At 44.9% G+C, this 12918-nt stretch overlaps 1 protein-coding gene across 3 annotated transcripts in view; it reads left to right on the top strand.

Moving 5' to 3' along the window:
* The window catches only part of LOC144492814 (U2 snRNP-associated SURP motif-containing protein-like), an 82232-nt gene that overhangs the window by 15794 nt on the left and 53520 nt on the right, over positions 1-12918 (top strand). For all 3 annotated transcript variants that reach the window (XM_078211285.1, XM_078211286.1, XM_078211284.1), the window contains exon 2: positions 11997-12057. The gene's annotated coding sequence lies outside the window, so the exon portion shown is untranslated. The remainder of the gene's footprint in view (positions 1-11996; positions 12058-12918) is intronic.

Genomic DNA, 12918 nt, shown 5'->3' with positions numbered 1-12918 from the left:
TCTCGTGTACCCTTCTTCCTTGGGTGAATGTTTTCTATCTTCACTCAATCAAGACATTGGAAGGGTGCAATAAGGGTTCGCTCAATGGGTTCCTGTAGGACAAATCTTTCCCTTGAGGAAAGATTGAATAGAATGGGCCTGTGCTCCCTGGTGTTTCGAAGAAAGGGAGGTGACTTCAACAAACTGCACAAGATTCTGAGAGCCTGTTTATTCTGGCACGCATGTGGAGAATTAGGGACATAGTCTCAGAATAAAGGACTGGGGGGATCGCTTTGGAGATCGCTCAAGAGAATTTCTTCTCTTGAGTTTTTAATCTTATCCCAGAGCGTTGTAGTTGCTCAGTCATGGAGTATATTCAAAACTGAGCTGTATAGATTTTTTTTTTGATGTGGAGATGCCGGCGTTGGACTGGGGTAAGTGCAGTAAGAAGTCTCACAACACCAGGTTGAAGTCCAACAGGTTTATTTGGTAGCACAAGCTTTCGGAGCGCTGCTCCTTCATCAGGTGACTCCACTCATCTGATGAAGGAGCAACGCTCTGAAAGCTTGTGCTACCAAATAAACCTGTTGGACTTCAACCTGGTGTTGTGAGACTTCTTACTGTAGATTTTTTTGAACCAGAAATGGGGAATTGTGGGGGGAAAGTGGAGTTGATGACGGAGATCATCCATGATTTTATTGTTTGGTGGAGCAGGCTTGAACCACTTCACTCAAGCCTATTTCTTATGCTGTTAAGGGAAGAGTTAGACTGACCTTGTTTCACAAGTTCTAAGTGTCTGGAATCAGAAAATGATATAGCTTGGCTAAAGGACTGGTCCAGGAGGGAGGGCTTCATTTTCCTAGATCAATGGGAAGTTTTCAGGAGAGGATGGCACCTGTACAAGAAGGACGGGTCACAACTAAGTTGGAAGGGCACGAATATCCTGGCTGGGAGTTTTGCTAGTGCAGTTCGGGGGGGTTTAAACTAGTATGGCAGGGGGGAGGGGATCAAAATATTAGGTCTACAAGTGTAGAGGCTGGGGACGAGCTTGGGGCTGGGACAAGGCTGGCAAAGAAGAAGAGCACTCTGGGGGAGGATGACCTCACTGGGCCTGGAGGTCTGGAGTGCTTATACTTCAATGCAAGGAGCGTAGCAGGTAAGACAGACGAACTTAGGGCCTTAATGCTCACGAGGAATTTGGATGTGGTTGCGGTGACAGAGGACTTGGTTGAAAGAGGGACAGGACTGGCAGCTGAATATTTCGGGGTACAAGTGTTTTAGGCGAGACAGAGGAGGGGCCAAAAGAGGTGGGGGAGTAGCAGTATTGATTGGAGAGCATATTACAGCGGTGCCGAGGGAGGACAATTCAGAGGGGTCGTGTAACGAGTCACTCTGGGTGGAGCTTAGAAACAGGAAGGGCGCAGTCACTATGTTGGGGGTGTACTACAGGCCCCCCAACAGCCCAAGGGAAGTGGAAGAACGGATATGTCAGGAAAAATAGGGTTGTTGTAGTGGGAGACTTCAATTTCCCTGGTATAGACTGGAAATCGCTGAGAGCAGAGACTCTGAATGGGGAGGAATTTGTAAAATGCGTACAGGAGGGTTCTTTGGAACAATATGTAGATAGCCCGACTAGAGAGGGGGCTATACTGGACCTCGTACTGGGGAATGAGCCCGGTCAGGTCTTCAAAGTTTCGGTAGGGGAACATGTGGCAAATAGTGACCACAATTCTGTTAGCTTTAGGATAGTGATGGAAAAGGATGAGTGGTGTCTCAAGGGTAAGGTGTTGGATTGGGGGAAGGCTAACTTTAGTGGGATTAGGCAGAAATTGGCAGCTCTTGATTGGGAGAGGCTGTTTGAGGGTAAATCCACATCTGGCATGTGGGAGTCTTTTAAGGAACAGTTGTTAGGGCTGCAGGACAGGCATGTGCCTTTTAAAAAGAAGGATAGGAAGGGTAGGATTCGAGAACCGTGGATAACCAGAGAAATTGAGGGACTGGTCAAAAAGAAAAGAGAGGCGTATGGTAGGTCCAGGCAGCTTAAAAACGGAGGGAGCTCTGGAGGAGTACAAAGAAAGTAGGAAAGAACTCAGAAACGGGGAATTAGAAGAGCAAAAAGGGGTCACGAAATGTTCTTGGCAGACAGGATTAAGGAGAATCCCAAGGCATTTTATTCATACGTTAGGAACAAAAGGGTTGTTGGGGAAAAAATCGGACCTCTCAGGGACAAAAGTGGGGACTTATGCTTGGAGCCCAAAGAAGTAGGGGAGATCCTAAATGAATACTTTGCGTCGGTATTCACAAAGGAGAGGGATGTGTTGACTGGAAGTGTCTCGGAGGGGAGTGTTGAACTGTTGGAGAAAATCTCCATTACAAAGGAGGAAGTGTTAGGTTTGTTAGAGAATTTAAAGACTGACAAATCCCCAGGGCCTGATGGAATCTATCCAAGGCTGCTCAGGGAGACGAGAGATGAAATCGCTGGGCCTCTGACGCAAATCTTTGTCTCGTCACTGGACGCAGGTGAGGTCCCAGAGGATTGGAGGATAGCTAATGTGGTCCCGTTATTTAAGAAGGGTAGGAAGGATAACCCGGGTAATTATAGGCCGGTGAGCTTGACGTCCGTGGTGGGGAAGTTGTTGGAGAAGATTCTTAGAGATAGGATGTATGCGCATTTAGAAAGGAATAAACTCATTAACGATAGTCAGCATGGTTTTGTGAGAGGGAGGTCATGCCTGACTAACCTGGTGGAGTTTTTTGAAGAAGTGACCAAAATGGTTGACGAGGGAAGGGCCATGGATGTCGTCTATATGGACTTTAGTAAAGCGTTTGACAAAGTCCCTCATGGTAGGCTGGTGAAAAAGGCTGGATCTCATGGGATAAAGGGGGAGGTGGCTAGATGGGTGGAGAACTGGCTTGGTCACAGAAGACAGAGGGTGGTAGTGGAAGGGTCTTTTTCCGGCTGGAGGCCTGTGACTAGTGGTGTTCCGCAGGGCTCTGTATTGGGACCTCTGCTGTTTGTGATTTATATAAATGATCTGGAAGAAGGTGTAACTGGGGTGATCTGTAAGTTTGCGGACGACACAAAATTGGCAGGACTTGCAGATAGTGAGGAGCATTGTCAGAAGCTACAGAAGGATATAGATAGGCTGGAAATTTGGGCAAAGAAATGGCAGATGGAGTTCAATCCTGATAAATGCGAAGTGATGCATTTTGGTAGAAATAATGTAGGGAGGAGCTATATGATAAATGGCAGAACCATAAAGGGTGTAGATACGCAGAGGGACCTGGGTGTGCAAGTCCACAGATCCTTGAAAGTGACGTCACAGGTGGAGAAGGTGGTGAAGAAGGCATATGGCATGCTTGCCTTTATAGGATGGGGCATAGAGTATAAAAGTTGGGGTTTGATGTTGCAGATGTATAGAACGTTGGTTCGGCCGCATTTGGAATACTGCGTCCAGTTCTGGTCGCCACACTACCAGAAGGACGTGGAGGCTTTGGAGAGAGTACAGAGGAGGTTTACCAGGATGTTGCCTGGTATGGAGGGGCTTAGTTATGAGGAGAGATTGGGTAAACTGGGGTTGTTCTCCCTGGAAAGACGGAGGATGAGGGGAGACTTAGTAGAGGTGTATAAAATTATGAAAGGCATAGATAGGGTGAATGGTGGGAAGCTTTTCCCCGGGTCGGTGGTGACGTTCACGAGGGGTCATAGGTTCAAGGTGAAGGGGGGGAGGTTTAACACAGATATCAGAAGGACATATTTTACATAGAGGGTGGTGGGGGCCTGGAATGCACTGCCAGGCAAGGTGGTGGAGGCGGACACACTGGGAACGTTTAAGACTTATCTAGACAGCCATATGAACGGAGTGGGAATGGAGGGATACAAAAGAATGGTCTAGTTTGGACCAGGGAGCGGTGCGGGCTTGGAGGGCCGAAGGGCCTGTTCCTGTGCTGTTTTGTTCTTTGTTCACAGAAAGTGGCCATTTGGCCCATTGTGTCTATGATGACTCTGATAAAGCTATGCAATTAATCCCTCTCCCTGTAGCCCTACAAATTTTCCCACTTCAAATATTGATCAGTTATTATTGTTATCAGTTATTATTGACTTTATTCTTTCAGGCAGTCCATTCCAGATTGTAACCTGCTCCATAAATAATTTATTCTCATCGCCTCTGGTTCTTTTGCCAATTCCTTAAGCTTGTGTCCTCTGGTTACTGGTCCTTCTGCCACTGAAAAGCTTAATCTTTATTTACTCTTATCAAACCAGTTCATAATTTTGAAAACTTGATTTCTTCTCAAACTTTTTGAAGACAAACAGTCCAAACTTCTCTGTTTCTCCATGCAACTGAAGTCTTTTATCCCTTGTACCTTTCTAGTCTTCTGAAATCTGTCTTATGACTTGGGATCCTTGCTAAAATATGGTGCCCAGAATTGTACACTGCTGCTGCTCGGGCCTGACCAGTGATTTATAACGGCTTAGCACAGCAATCTTGCTTTTGTACAAAGCCAAGGATCCCATATGCCTTTTTAACAGCCTTCTAAGACTTCTATATGAAGTGGGTACTTGCAGAATCTCACTGGCTGTCCTGTCTGGAGACAATACACGTCTCTTTAACCTGTGCTTAATGCTCCCTCCACTCACATTGTCTGTATCTTTAAGACCTGGTTGGCTGTAGAGATTCGCATTCTAATCAGTATTCTGTAACTTGATTTTGTGTCTCTGTGCCCTGTTTGAGAGCAGATTTCCACTCTATCTGACGAAGGAGCAGCGCTCCGAAAGCTAACGGCATTTTCTACCAAATAAACCTGTTGGACTTTAACCTGGTGTTGTTAAAACTCTTACTGTGTTTACCCCAGTCCAACGCCGGCATCTCCATATCCTTAATATATATCAGAGAATGAAGTAATACCAACACTGAGTCCTGCAAGACATTTCTTTGTCCTCCAGTCTAAAAAACAGCTGCTTCTCTTTTTGTGTCAGTTAGCCAATTTCATGTTCACACAGCCACTGCCCCTTTAATCCCTTGGTGGTCAATTTTGCTAACAAGACATGTCATACTTTTATCAAAAGCCTTTTGAAAGTTCATTTGTACAACATTAACCTATTGCCCTCCAACTCTCTCTGTATTTCACCAAATAACTCAATCAAACATAGGAATTAGTAAGGTTTAGTTTTTCACCACATAATACATTGTGTTAGAATGTTCTGTACAGCTCAGTACCATGCCTGGTTAGTTTAGTTCCTGGGCCATCTGGTTTGGGCTTGATTATTATGCCCTTCATGATCGATCAGTTTTCTTGTACTCACTGTTGAGCTTCATGCATGAATAGTGACCACAGGTGTGCGACAAAGGGCATGTGATTACTGAGCTGGAAAGGTCTAATGCAGTATGGCATTTGACTCTAAAAATAAATCTTATATCTGTAGCATTTACTTACTTACAGTCTATATTGTAAAGATTGTTTTAGCATCAAACTGCAGTTCCTGTAAAGCTGACCCAGTTTGTTGTCTAGTGATACTAGGTTGAACCTGTCAGACGATGTGACTTGCTAGCACATATGCAAAACTGAAAAACTGACACAGATTAGCAATAAACTAGATTGAAAAATGTCCTATGCTACTTCCCATACAAAAAGGACATCAGGCCAAAGAAGATACTTGACAAACAAGTGGGTTTGAGAAGGGATTAAAGGTGGTGAGGTTTTGGGGACCAACCTAGATGGTTGAGGATATGTATGGTCAATGCTGGCCAAAGAGAAGGGAATGCGCAAAAGGCCCAAATTATAAAAAGGAAGAGTTTGATAAGTAGTTTAAGGACTAGAGGAGACTGCAGGTGGGGTGGTAAAGCCATGAAGGAATTCAGACATTGGGTTAGAGTGTTAAGTCTGAGAAATTAGGGGTACCCTGAAGCGAATGTAGGTTAGCAAGGTGGTAACAGACGAGTGTTAGCTGGTGCTAGATAAGATACAGCCACTAAACATTTGGATCAATAAAAGCGAGGCCGACCAGGAGAGCAGTGGAATTCCAGGATCTTGTGATAACAATGATATGGTTGAGGGTTTCAACGGGAGATGCATTTAGATGAGGGCAGTGTTATAGAGATAGAAATAGGCTACCTCTGTGATGGAGAGAATCTGGGGTTGGATGTTTTGGCTTGGGATCAAATGGGATTGAGAATGAAAACATTATGAAGCGTGGTATGTGATATCTACTGCTCCTGGGAAAGAATATGCAAACATCCTCAAAGTGCATGATTGTCCTTAAATTTCAGTTAAGTGACGTAGTTCCGGTCTGTTTGTTACCACATTTCAGCTATTAATATATTTTTCAAATCAGAATTATTGTTCTATTATCATTATTGTGGGTCTTAGCTTAGTTGGCCTTTGTTCGGATCGATAGATACTGCTGGAGGTAAGGCTGTTGGTGAACTAACTTTTATTGGCTTCACATACAACTATCTCAGTATACTCTGTCATGTGATATTACATCGCTGTCTAGTTACATTAACTCTGTACACTTCATCTCTCTGCCTCTCCAAAGTGTGTGACTCGATTAAGTGCGTTATTTACATTAACTTACCCATAATCCTGCCCCCCAAAGGCTCTGTCTTCATCAGTTGTGGTTGTTTCATCAATCTCCTCAACCTTGCTCTCAGCTTTTTCGGAGGATGTATATGATTCAAGTTCTTCATGTTCTCTTTTGAAGAGTGGTATGTGAATCATCAGAGACTATTCAGGGTCATATTCCTGATCATCTAGATAACTCCATCCCATTGAAGGTCATAGTCTTGTAGATACAAGTGCCCCTTTTTCTCATTGTATTTTCAGTCACCATAAGATAAGATCGCACGTGTAGGCTGGGATTCTCCCAGCCTTCTGCGTTGTTTGAGTAGCGCAGTGGGCCGAGAGGCATCAGCAGGAACTCGCGACTAGCCTCTGGCTGATCATGAGTCTCCGAGGCCTTTTTTATTGGCGAGTAGCCATCACCAGCCGGATTTACAACTGTCCCCCACGAACAGGGAACAGGCGTGATCATCCTGCAGGTGGGGACAGAAGCCATTGAGGCCCCGTTGGGGGTGTGGGGGGTGCCCCTTGGCTGTGCCAGCCTGGCACACTGGCACTGTCCAAGGGGCACACTGGCACTGCCCATCGGGCACACCAAGAAGGTGGGGACCAAAGGGGCTGGGGCATACTGGGGGGAGATCGGTGGTGGTGGAGGTGGGACTTGCTGCAACTCTGCAGTGGGGTCGGTGGGGGAGAGAGGGCGTGATTGGGGTTGCAAATGGTTGTGGCTGGGGCCAGCCATCGGGACGGGGTGCAGGGCTGGGGCTGGCTGTGGTGTGGGGGGGAGAGAGCTTGCCATGGCAGGGGGAGATTGGGCCTGTCTGGGGTGTCTGGTAAGCGATCGGGGGGTGGGGGGGATGTCGGGAAGGCTGGCGAATGGTGGGGGATGGGCAGCGATCGGGAAGGCCTGAGAAGATATTGGAAGGCCATCGGGAGGCCTGTGATTTGTGGTGGGGGGGGGGGGTGCGGCGGCGGCGGGGAGCGCTGAAAGATTGGCACATGCGCAGTAGCCTGCTCAGCTGATTCTGGCGCCTCCTGCGGGTTGAAGCCCGGTCCCTCCCACTTACCAGTGTGAATCTCTCTGAGGCACTCGGTGATGCACAGAGTATCAGATTTGTTCAGGTAAGTACGCCCAAAAACCGGGTGGGTAATTCTCCCATTTTCCCACCCATTGGGCACTTAGTTTTTTTGGGGGAGATTCCTGGCTGTAGTGTTTTTTCCATAACATGGCCTTCGCAAATTTGGTCACAATGAATGTGTGACAGTGCATCTGCTGTAGATAGTTATTTTCCTTGGACATACTCAATTGTAGTATCAAATCTCATCAAGTGAAATCTCTGGACACTTGGAATCTTTGCTAATTCTTAAGCATTTAATAATATAACCAATGGCTTGTGGCCTATCTCAATGGTAAACTTTAGGTCCTGGTCTTCAATTAAAAGCCTCCTAGATCATGGAGTTGTATAGTCATTGGCCAGACGTAGTCTTGCTTTAGCCACTTCTGTGTCTGAAAGAACTGAAACTCCTGCTCCAGTGTCTAATTTGAAGTTTGCATTATATGTGTTGAGCATAATGTCTGCACTCGCATAATTCCCATTGTATTCTGTAATTTTTCCCAAGAATCTCCCTGCTTGACCATTTAGGTCATCTATATTGCTGCTTGTGTCCTTAAGAAGTTTTGAAACGGTTTTGTACCTTGTAACCCTGCAACACCAATTCTGTCACTTCTTGGCTTCATCCTTTTAGCTTGATCTTTTTAGCTGTTAAAAACATTTTGGTACGGGTAAGAATACTTCCGTTATTTTACTTTTCTCTAGTCTTTCCATGAGTTCTGTTGCTGTTAACCGGGAGTGTCTCGGAGGGAGGTGTTGACCCGTTAGAGAAAATCTCCATTACAAGAGAGGAAGTGTTAGGTTTTTTAGGGAACATTAAAACTGACAAAGCCCCAGGGCCTGATGGCATCTATCCTCGACTGCTCAGGGAGACGAGAGATGAAATTGCTGGGCCTCTGACGGAAATCTTTGTCGCTTCTTTGGACACGGGTGAGGTCCCTGAGGATTGGAGGATAGCGAATGTGGTCCCGTTGTTTAAGAAGGGTAGCAGGGATAACCCAGGAAATTATAGGCCGGTGAGCTTGACGTCCGTGGTAGGGAAGTTGTTGGAGAGGATTCTTAGAGACAGGATGTATGTGCATTTAGAACGGAACAATCTCATTAGTGACAGACAGCATGGTTTTGTAAGAGGGAGGTCGTGCCTTACAAATTTGGTGGAGTTTTTTGAGGAAGTGACAAAAACGGTTGATGAAGGAAGGGCCGTGGATGTCGTCTATATGGATTTCAGTAAGGCATTTGACAAAGTCCCACATGGCAGGTTGGTTAAGAAGGTTAAGGCTCATGGGATACAAGGAGAAGTGGCTAGATGGGTGGAGAACTGGCTTGGCCATAGGAGACAGAGGGTAGTGGTCGAAGGGTCTTTTTCCGGCTGGAGGTCTGTGACCAGTGGTGTTCCGCAGGGCTCTGTACTGGGACCTCTGCTATTTGTGATATATATAAATGATTTGGAAGAAGGTGTAACTGGTGTAATCAGCAAGTTTGCGGATGACACGAAGATGGCTGGACTTGCGGATAGCGAAGAGCATTGTCGGGCAATACAGCAGGATATAGATAGGCTGGAAAATTGGGCGGAGAGGTGGCAGATGGAGTTTAATCCGGATAAATGCGAAGTGATGCATTTTGGAAGGAATAATGTAGGGAGGAGTTATACAATAAATGGCAGAGTCATCAGGAGTATAGAAACACAGAGGGACCTAGGTGTGCAAGTCCACAAATCCTTGAAGGTGGCAACACAGGTGGAGAAGGTGGCGAAGAAGGCATATGGTATGCTTGCCTTTATAGGACGGGGTATAGAGTATAAAAGCTGGAGTCTGATGATGCAGCTGTATAGAACGCTGGTTAGGCCACATTTGGAGTACTGCGTCCAGTTCTGGTCGCCGCACTACCAGAAGGACGTGGAGGCGTTAGAGAGAGTGCAGAGAAGGTTTACCAGGATGTTGCCTGGTATGGAGGGTCTTAGCTATGAGGAGAGATTGGGTAAACTGGGGTTGTTCTCCCTGGAAAGACGGAGAATGAGGGGAGATCTAATAGAGGTGTACAAGATTATGAAGGGGATAGATAGGGTGAACGGTGGGAAGCTTTTTCCCAGATCAGAAGTGACGTTCACGAGGGGTCACGGGCTCAAGGTGAGAGGGGCGAAGTATAACTCAGATATTAGAGGGATGTTTTTTACACAGAGGGTGGTGGGGGCCTGGAATGCGCTGCCAAGTAGGGTGGTGGAGGCAGACACGCTGACATTGTTTAAGACTTACCTGGATAGTCACATGAGCAGCCTGGGAATGGAGGGATACAAACGATTGGTCTAGTTGGACCAAGGAGCGGCACAGGCTTGGAGGGCCGAAGGGCCTGTTTCCTGTGCTGTACTGTTCTTTGTTCTTTGTTTTGTTTACTGCTTTTTTAGTAATTGGGCTGTTTACTCGGTGCTTTTTCTGTTGTCTTTACTGTTGTCACTATCTAATCATTGATCATTGTTGTGAATCTTAGCTTATGTTGTCCTTGATTAGGATTGATAGAAACCGCTGGAGGCAAAGCTGTTGGTAAACTTTAACTCTACTAATTATTCTTCTAACTATGTACAAAATTAGGCTTGGAACATCAAACTATCTCTCAGCATACACTGTTACTAAGTGATCTTGCATCTGTCTATATTAACCCCTAATTGTCCCTATTTAAAATGACGTGGAACTGCATTCTCAAAAGTGACAAACTATTGATGTAAGTTACTGATGTTAAATGGTACTAAAAGTTCAACAGATCAGGCAATATATGCAGTGGCAACTCAGACTGTTGCTTGGGTAGCCCCAGTTATTGTCAACCAGAAACTAACAGTGACGGGGTGACATTTGCTGAAAAATAATAAATGCATGTTATTAATGTGCAAATGGGACAGCAAATTCAGGGGAAGCAGAGATACAGTGAGTTGCAAATCTCCGGAACTTGTGATTGATTTATGCTGTTTGCTTCACACACACAGCATTTTGTTCTGAACCGTACCATTATTTTAAAGCATTTCCTATTTGCACATCAATTGCTTGTGAAAGTTGCTGCAGAAAGTTAGGTCCAGAAGTTTTATAGCGCAATAACTTTTCAATGACATGACAGTGACTGCCAGTTGACCTCCCTGGCCCCAAAAAATGAAAAATTTGAACTGCGGAGTATCATTCCTTCAGGTTGTAAATTGTTGGCGATTTTAAACTGTTAAACGTTTGCTGATGATTGCAGAGAATGTTCACTACCATCTGCAAATTCTCAGATACTGAAGCAATTCATGTCCATCTGCAGCAAGACTTGGTCAATATTCAGGCTTCATTGGCAAATAACATTTGCACCAGAAAAGTGCAATCCAGCGAGCACCCCCATCAAAGGAAATCTAACCATCTCCCCTTGACTTCAGTGGCATGGTCATTGAAGAATCCTCATAATCAATATCCTGGGGGGTTACCATTGACCCGATGCTGAATTGGACTAGCCATACAAGTACTGAGGCTAAAAGAGAAGGTGAGAGGCTGGGAATTTAGTGGTCAGTAACTCACCACCTAATTCACTAACTCCATCCAGGACAAAGCAGTTTGCTTGACTGGCACCCCATCCACCACATTAAACATGAATTCCCTCCACTATCAGTGCAGTGGCAGAATATCTCCAAGGCTTCTTTGACAGCACCTTCCCAACCTGTAACCCCTTACCACCTAGCAGGACAAGGGCAGAAGATGCATGGGAACACCACTACCTGCAAATTCCTTTCTAAGCCACACATCATCCTGACCTGGAAATATATCACGGTTTCTTCACTGCTACTGGGTCAAGTCCTAGAACTCCCTAACAGCACAGGGTGTACCTGCACCAGATGCAATGCAGCAGTTCACCACCTTTTTAAGGGTATTTAGAGTTGGACAACAAATGCTGGCCTTGTCGATGATGTCCACATTCCATGAAAGAATACAAAAATACTTTTTGAAGTGTAATCAGTGTTGCTTAGTGAACATGGCAGCCAATTTGTGCACAGTAAAATCCCATAAACGGTAAGATAGAGTAGTTGTCATTACAGCACAGAAGGATGAATGATTGAGGCCAGAGTTAATCCATTGGTTGTGCTAAGAAAACTTGTCCATCACCAGTGCCATAGGATCTTAGATGAAACTCAAACAAGTCACTTTAACAATGCGGAGCCTTCATTTAACAACTAAAAGACAGTGACAACAATTTAACATACCTTGCTACTGTTTTTAAAAAATATGTAACCAATGTCAATATGACAATTTATTGGTTTGTGTCCATAAAAGTTTGAGCAACAAAAGTGGACAAATGCACTGATTTCAGTCTTCTGTTATTTTTATTCAATAGACTGTGTATTTTGGGGATCCTCCCTGATGAAGTAATTGCCTGTCTTTAGAACACTACCAAGGTAAGGAACTCATGTGAAGATCCTTAAAATTAATTTTTGTAATTTATTGTCAGGTTTATTTTAAACTTAAAATATGAGAAGTCCACCAAACTCCAAAACCCAGGTATGTTCAGGAAAATTGAAAGGTTTTACTTTGAACATTGCTGAAATGGAAGAAGCATCATCTTTGGCCAAACTTTTATCAAGAGCAGAATTTTTATGGAACTCTCCATCGTAATTTTTTCTTTGTTCTTTCATCATTGGCAATCCAGCATTTTTATTGCTCATCCCTAATTGCCCTCGTGAAGATATGGATCACGAGCTCCTAGATCTAGATCTAGATCACGAGCCCCTAGCAATCTAGAAGTATCTGTTTTCGTTGTCTCCAAAGACCTGCTCATTTCCATGCAGGCGCAATTGTCAAAGCCATTGATAATTATGTCTAGCGGTACAATTGCAAACCTGGCTTTTCGGTAGCAATCCTTTGATATGCAGTCTGGGTTGGCCTTTGATTGGTTGACAGTTTGTCCATTTGGTTGGTCTTTAGAGGACCATCAGTGTATCTGTAGTACTGCATTGCTCTTATTGCTGCCTAGCTAGCTAGGAATGAAAGGCTGAAGATTGCAGTATCTCTGACTTTGGATGGATCTGAGTATCTGATCTGATGACGATTCGGACCTTTGTAGAGGATGGGGCTTAAATCGCCAGCAAGCTTGCTCTAGCAACCGAGGGTGCTATTGCGCATTTGTAGACCTCTGTGGCTGCACATGCTCAATGGCAATCAGCAGAGACTTGACAGGTCTGAGAGACATCTCCAGTCTTGAATTTTAGTAAGAAAGCACTAGAATTTATTTCTCAAATTTGGGAAGATTGTTTTCTGTT

Source organism: Mustelus asterias, chromosome 4, assembly GCF_964213995.1.
Source record: "Mustelus asterias chromosome 4, sMusAst1.hap1.1, whole genome shotgun sequence".
NCBI lineage: Eukaryota > Metazoa > Chordata > Chondrichthyes > Carcharhiniformes > Triakidae > Mustelus > Mustelus asterias.
Note: the sequence above shows the minus strand (reverse complement) of the source record. Positions and strands in the feature narration are given on the sequence as shown.